The sequence below is a fragment of the Schistocerca serialis genome, unplaced genomic scaffold (assembly GCF_023864345.2).
Source record: "Schistocerca serialis cubense isolate TAMUIC-IGC-003099 unplaced genomic scaffold, iqSchSeri2.2 HiC_scaffold_1196, whole genome shotgun sequence".
Taxonomy (NCBI): Eukaryota; Metazoa; Arthropoda; class Insecta; order Orthoptera; family Acrididae; genus Schistocerca; species Schistocerca serialis.
In genome coordinates this window covers 130,001-137,500 of record NW_026047399.1, presented here as the reverse complement: position 1 = coordinate 137,500, position 7,500 = coordinate 130,001, and the positions used below count along the sequence as shown (strand labels likewise).

General features: G+C 52.0%; 2 non-coding genes and 1 pseudogene across 2 annotated transcripts; all 3 read right to left on the bottom strand.

Moving 5' to 3' along the window:
* LOC126435159 (large subunit ribosomal RNA) overlaps positions 1-101 on the bottom strand; it is a 2,994-nt pseudogene extending 2,893 nt beyond the window's left edge.
* A 188-nt stretch (positions 102-289) lies between these two features.
* LOC126434971 (5.8S ribosomal RNA) lies at positions 290-444 on the bottom strand. The gene has a single exon (XR_007579630.1). It is a non-coding gene; the product is annotated as a 5.8S ribosomal RNA (ribosomal RNA).
* Positions 445-795: 351 nt separating this feature from the next.
* Positions 796-2,705, bottom strand: LOC126435002 (small subunit ribosomal RNA). The gene has a single exon (XR_007579657.1). It is a non-coding gene; the product is annotated as a small subunit ribosomal RNA (ribosomal RNA).
* Positions 2,706-7,500: the final 4,795 nt, after the last annotated feature.

Here is a 7,500-nt window from a genome sequence, read left to right as displayed (position 1 = left end):
CCTGTTCGCTCGCCGCTACTGGGGGAATCCTTGTTAGTTTCTTTTCCTCCGCTTAGTAATATGCTTAAATTCAGCGGGTAGTCTCGCCTGCTCTGAGGTCGTTGTACGAGGTGTCGCACGCCACACCGCCAGCCGGCTGTGCACGCTACCGAGTAAGTACCGGTATGCGAACCGCCAGGCGACGGGCGCGCATCGCACGTTTAAGGAGGCGCGGCCGGCCCCACAGGCGGCCGCGACGCTCCCAGGTCTGCGAAGCGGGGCAAACGCCGCGCGCTTCAGTATACGTAGCCGACCCTCAGCCAGACGTGGCCCGGGAACGGAATCCATGGACCGCAATGTGCGTTCGAAACGTCGATGTTCATGTGTCCTGCAGTTCACATGTCGACGCGCAATTTGCTGCGTTCTTCATCGACCCACGAGCCGAGTGATCCACCGTCCTGGGTGATCTTTTCTTAGTTTCCACCGTCTCTTTCAAGACAGTTGCATAGGCGGGACGTAGGCGTGTGGCGGCCCCTGTTCAAGCGTTCTGTGTCCAACGGCCTCACGGCCGATGGGCGTCGTACGGCTCCACACCGGAGCGGACAGGCAGTCGGGCGAAAGTCATTCAAAACCGGCGCCAGGCGCCAGGTGCCGCAGGCCAGCCGCTCCAGCGCTTCAGCGCTCGTACCACACAACATTGGCGTTAGTTTTGAGAAGCACGCGTGGTTCCGCACGCGGCGCACGGCTACTGCGAGCCGTACAGGTAGCGTGTTGCGCGACACGACACGCACATCGAAAGACATGCAGTCTAGTCGGTAATGATCCTTCCGCAGGTTCACCTACGGAAACCTTGTTACGACTTTTACTTCCTCTAAATGATCAAGTTTGGTCATCTTTCCGGTAGCATCGGCAACGACAGAGTCAATGCCGCGTACCAGTCCGAAGACCTCACTAAATCATTCAATCGGTAGTAGCGACGGGCGGTGTGTACAAAGGGCAGGGACGTAATCAACGCGAGCTTATGACTCGCGCTTACTGGGAATTCCTCGTTCATGGGGAACAATTGCAAGCCCCAATCCCTAGCACGAAGGAGGTTCAGCGGGTTACCCCGACCTTTCGGCCTAGGAAGACACGCTGATTCCTTCAGTGTAGCGCGCGTGCGGCCCAGAACATCTAAGGGCATCGCAGACCTGTTATTGCTCAATCTCGTGCGGCTAGAAGCCGCCTGTCCCTCTAAGAAGAAAAGTAATCGCTGACAGCACGAAGGATGTCACGCGACTAGTTAGCAGGCTAGAGTCTCGTTCGTTATCGGAATTAACCAGACAAATCGCTCCACCAACTAAGAACGGCCATGCACCACCACCCACCGAATCAAGAAAGAGCTATCAATCTGTCAATCCTTCCGGTGTCCGGGCCTGGTGAGGTTTCCCGTGTTGAGTCAAATTAAGCCGCAGGCTCCACTCCTGGTGGTGCCCTTCCGTCAATTCCTTTAAGTTTCAGCTTTGCAACCATACTTCCCCCGGAACCCAAAAGCTTTGGTTTCCCGGAGGCTGCCCGCCGAGTCATCGGAGGAACTGCGGCGGATCGCTGGCTGGCATCGTTTATGGTTAGAACTAGGGCGGTATCTGATCGCCTTCGAACCTCTAACTTTCGTTCTTGATTAATGAAAACATACTTGGCAAATGCTTTCGCTTCTGTTCGTCTTGCGACGATCCAAGAATTTCACCTCTAACGTCGCAATACGAATGCCCCCGCCTGTCCCTATTAATCATTACCTCGGGTTCCGAAAACCAACAAAATAGAACCGAGGTCCTATTCCATTATTCCATGCACACAGTATTCAGGCGGGCTTGCCTGCTTTAAGCACTCTAATTTGTTCAAAGTAAACGTGCCGGCCCACCGAGACACTCACTCAAGAGCACCCTGGTAGGATTGCAACGGGGTCCGCCTCGGGACGCACGAGCACGCACGAGGCGCGTCGCACGCCTTCAGCTCGCCCCACCGGCAGGACGTCCCACGATACATGCCAGTTAAACACCGACGGGCGGTGAACCAACAGCGTGGGACACAAATCCAACTACGAGCTTTTTAACCGCAACAACTTTAATATACGCTATTGGAGCTGGAATTACCGCGGCTGCTGGCACCAGACTTGCCCTCCAATAGATACTCGTTAAAGGATTTAAAGTGTACTCATTCCGATTACGGGGCCTCGGATGAGTCCCGTATCGTTATTTTTCGTCACTACCTCCCCGTGCCGGGAGTGGGTAATTTGCGCGCCTGCTGCCTTCCTTGGATGTGGTAGCCGTTTCTCAGGCTCCCTCTCCGGAATCGAACCCTGATTCCCCGTTACCCGTTACAACCATGGTAGGCGCAGAACCTACCATCGACAGTTGATAAGGCAGACATTTGAAAGATGCGTCGCCGGTACGAGGACCGTGCGATCAGCCCAAAGTTATTCAGAGTCACCAAGGCAAACGGACCGGACGAGCCGACCGATTGGTTTTGATCTAATAAAAGCGTCCCTTCCATCTCTGGTCGGGACTCTGTTTGCATGTATTAGCTCTAGAATTACCACAGTTATCCAAGTAACGTGGGTACGATCTAAGGAACCATAACTGATTTAATGAGCCATTCGCGGTTTCACCTTAATGCGGCTTGTACTGAGACATGCATGGCTTAATCTTTGAGACAAGCATATGACTACTGGCAGGATCAACCAGGGAGCTGCGTCAACTAGAGCTGAGCAGCCGGCCGCCCGGGAGTGTGTCCCGGGGGCCCGCGCGAACACGCAAGCGTCCGCTCAATTATTCTGCAAACAGGAGGAGGCTGAGCTCCCCTGCACCATACACCTCGAAACCCTCTCAGGTCCCGGCGGCGCGCAGCGCCGTCCTAAGTACTTGGTCGGGTTCGAGAGAGGCGCAATCGCCCGGAGTTTGGCGAGTAGACGCTTTAGGTGCGACCACCCGTGCTCCCAACTGAGCTTGCCGCTGCCGACAGAGGCCCGGGAGCGTGCTGTCGTGGCATTGCCGGCGGGAGACAACACGCGCCACCTACGGTGACCGGCAGCTCCAACGCCAGCGCCACAGAAGGACAAAAGCCCCACTTGGGTGCCGAAGCGAACTCTCCCAGCACAGCGCACGCGCCAACACGTCCGCACAGCTGCGATACAAACCACCTGCGAGAACCGCAGAGGCGACCGAGCAGCAGACGGCGTCGCGGCGCCGAGCGCCAGGCGGCGGCGCATCCTCAGCGCACACAGTCCTCAATCGGACCAGCACACTGCAGATGTCCACCGCGCTTCGCACCGGGCCCGCGAGGACCTACTTTGGCCGCACGGCGCCGCGTGCAGGGTGCGCCGGCGCGCAGCTGCGCCGCCTGCCGCCTCCGTCGGCCGGCGCGCCTGCCACTGGCCGCCCCCACCAGCCGGCTGTAGCGCGTGCGCCCACGCACCGCGCGGCCAGCACGCCGGGAGGCCCCCCCTCACCGGCCGGGGACGGTCCCACCCAGCCACCGCCGCGTATCGCTTCACACCCAGATGCCATTCACGTTCGTGGGCATGGTGGGTATCGCTGGAACAACCGGTTGGTAGCTCAACCGATCGTCGCCATCACTGATTCACCTCTAGCGAGAACAACCGCACCACAACGGTTTACCAGTTGTTCATTTGCGTAACGTCACCAGCAAACGTAGGCGTCCATCGCCATTTGCAAATTCAACGATTGTTGCATGCCTGTGTCAGGTGTCACGACACACTGTCTGCCCACATACACGCAACAACATGTGCACGCTTCGCGAACACGTGGAAGGTGGCCCCCGTACGTATGCGATGTCCATTGCGCGAACGACTGTCAACCGGCCTCTGTCGCATGTCGCAGATGTGGAACGCAGTGCACCATGCTATCACGGTGTGTGAGAAGAGACGACTACGTCTGACAACACGCGCCACTACATCAACAGACGGCTCATGCTGATCGCCATCCAGGGCATACCACACTGCAATCCAGCTCTTATAGGGAGACGACACGTAGCTGAGTGCACAACATTTGGACCGCATGGTTCGCCGTTGTTGGCGCAGTCGTTGTACGGTCACATGTACCACGATGTATCATTCAGTACATGAGGACCAATGTGCAGTACAGTGTGTGATTTGGACGTACAACATCAGCGGACAGTTGACACAGGCCGTACCACAGCGTAGGCTAAGTGCTTCGCCATGCGAATGCCAATGAACAACTGCAAATGCCAATGAACAACTGCAAAGGGCATTGAGCATGTACGTCCTGCTGCCATCCACATTACAGTGTATAGCTGCAAGGTGTTTAACATGAAGCGATACACTGGGGACCGGGCAGTGCGAGTAGCAAACTATATTGCGGGGGTTGCAGTTGGGCAACACTACACTAATTTAACGCGTCGAATGACAATTACAGAGCAGGTTAAGGCCCAACGTGTGTTGGGTTAAGGCCCAACGTGTGTTGGGTTAAGGCCCAACGTGTGTTGGGTTAAGGCCCAACGTGTGTTGGGTTAAGGCCCAACGTGTGTTGGGTTAAGGCCCAACGTGTGTTGGGTTAAGGCCCAACGTGTGTTGGGTTAAGGCCCAACGTGTGTTGGGTTAAGGCCCAACGTGTGTTGGGTTAAGGCCCAACGTGTGTTGGGTTACAGCACAATGTGGGTTACGTTAAGGCGCAATATAGGTTACGTTAAGGCGCAATATAGGTTACGTTAAGGCGCAATATAGGTTACGTTAAGGCGCAATATAGGTTACGTTAAGGCGCAATATAGGTTACGTTAAGGCGCAATATAGGTTACGTTAAGGCGCAATATAGGTTACGTTAAGGCGCAATATAGGTTACGTTAAGGCGCAATATAGGTTACATTAAGGCGCAATATAGGTTACATTAAGGCGCAATATACGTAACATTAAGGCGCAATATAGGTTACGTTAAGGCGCAATATAGGTTACGTTAAGGCGCAATATAGGTTACGTTAAGGCGCAATATAGGTTACGTTAAGGCGCAATATAGGTTACGTTAAGGCGCAATATAGGTTACATTAAGGCGCAATATAGGTTACATTAAGGCGCAATATAGGTTACATTAAGGCGCACTATAGGTTACATTAAGGCGCAATATAGGTTACGTTAAGGCGCAATATAGGTTACGTTAAGGCGCAATATAGGTTACGTTAAGGCGCAATATAGGTTACGTTAAGGCGCAATATAGGTTACGTTAAGGCGCAATATAGGTTACGTTAAGGCGCAATATAGGTTACGTTAAGGCGCAATATAGGTTACGTTAAGGCGCAATATAGGTTACGTTAAGGCGCAATATAGGTTACGTTAAGGCGCAATATAGGTTACGTTAAGGCGCAATATAGGTTACGTTAAGGCGCAATATAGGTTACGTTAAGGCGCAATATAGGTTACGTTAAGGCGCAATATAGGTTACATTAAGGCGCAATATAGGTTACATTAAGGCGCACTATAGGTTACGTTAAGGCGCAATATAGGTTACGTTAAGGCGCAATATAGGTTACGTTAAGGCGCAATATAGGTTACGTTAAGGCGCAATATAGGTTACGTTAAGGCGCAATATAGGTTACGTTAAGGCGCAATATAGGTTACGTTAAGGCGCAATATAGGTTACGTTAAGGCGCAATATAGGTTACGTTAAGGCGCAATATAGGTTACGTTAAGGCGCAATATAGGTTAGGTTAAGGCGCAATACAGGTTACGTTAAGGCGCAATATAGGTTAGGTTAAGGCGCAATATAGGTTAGGTTAAGGCGCAATACAGGTTAGGTTAAGGCGCAATACAGGTTACGTTAAGGCGCAATACAGGTTAGGTTAAGGCGCAATACAGGTTAGGTTAAGGCGCAATACAGGTTAGGTTAAGGCGCAATACAGGTTAGGTTAAGGCGCAATACAGGTTAGGTTAAGGCGCAATACAGGTTAGGTTAAGGCGCAATACAGGTTAGGTTAAGGCGCAATACAGGTTAGGTTAAGGCGCAATACAGGTTAGGTTAAGGCGCAATACAGGTTAGGTTAAGGCGCAATACAGGTTAGGTTAAGGCGCAATACAGGTTAGGTTAAGGCGCAATACAGGTTAGGTTAAGGCGCAATACAGGTTAGGTTAAGGCGCAATACAGGTTAGGTTAAGGCGCAATACAGGTTAGGTTAAGGCGCAATACAGGTTAGGTTAAGGCGCAATACAGGTTAGGTTAAGGCGCAATACAGGTTAGGTTAAGGCGCAATACAGGTTAGGTTAAGGCGCAATACAGGTTAGGTTAAGGCGCAATACAGGTTAGGTTAAGGCGCAATACAGGTTAGGTTAAGGTACGACATAGGTTAGGTTAAGGTACGACATAGGTTAGGTTAAGGTACGACATAGGTTAGGTTAAGGTACGACATAGGTTAGGTTAAGGTACGACATAGGTTAGGTTAAGGTACGACATAGGTTAGGTTAAGGTACGACATAGGTTAGGTTAAGGTACGACGTAGGTTAGGTTAAGGTACGACGTAGGTTAGGTTAAGGTACGACGTAGGTTAGGTTAAGGTACGACGTAGGTTAGGTTAAGGTACGACGTAGGTTAGGTTAAGGTACGACGTAGGTTAGGTTAAGGTACGACGTAGGTTAGGTTAAGGTACGACGTAGGTTAGGTTAAGGTACGACGTAGGTTAGGTTAAGGTACGACGTAGGTTAGGTTAAGGTACGACGTAGGTTAGGTTAAGGTACGACGTAGGTTAGGTTAAGGTACGACGTAGGTTAGGTTAAGGTACGACGTAGGTTAGGTTAAGGTACGACGTAGCTTAGGTTAAGGTACGACGTAGGTTAGGTTAAGGTACGACGTAGGTTAGGGTAAGGTACGACGTAGGTTAGGTTAAGGTACGACGTAGGTTAGGTTACGGTACGACGTAGGTTAGGTTACGGTACGACGTAGGTTAGGTTACGGTACGATATAGGTTAGGTTACGGTACGATATAGGTTAGGTTACGGTACGATATAGGTTAGGTTAAGGTACACATTGTTGTAAGGAAAGGTTTAATGGGGGGCGGGGCGGCCGGTTTGTTGATTGTGACTATAGTAAGTGGATGCCTGCGGCATCATCTGATTTGCCACGTCAGGATGCACCTTTGGCTCATGACAGGCGGCGCTCTGATTCCATGGTTGTGGCAGACCTGTGTCTTTCATTCCTGCCATTGTTTGTGTGCTGTGAGAGGAGGCAGTATTGTGATGTTGGGTGCACCCCTGTGTAGGACATGTGTGGGTGTTGGTGGCTTGGCTGAGCAATGGTGGTTGTCGGGTGGGTGGGATATTCTGTTTTCTGAGTGGACCTCCCAGTCTGGTTATGACAGTGTGGATTGTCTAATGTGGCGGAGAGGATGCACTGGGTGTTGTTCCATGCTGGTGCTTACATATTGTCTGTGTGCGTGTTACAGGCAGAGAGTAGTGCGTGATAAGGGTGTGTGGCTGACGTGTGGTTGTGATTGTGAGCAGAGTCTTTCAGCATGTATACGGAC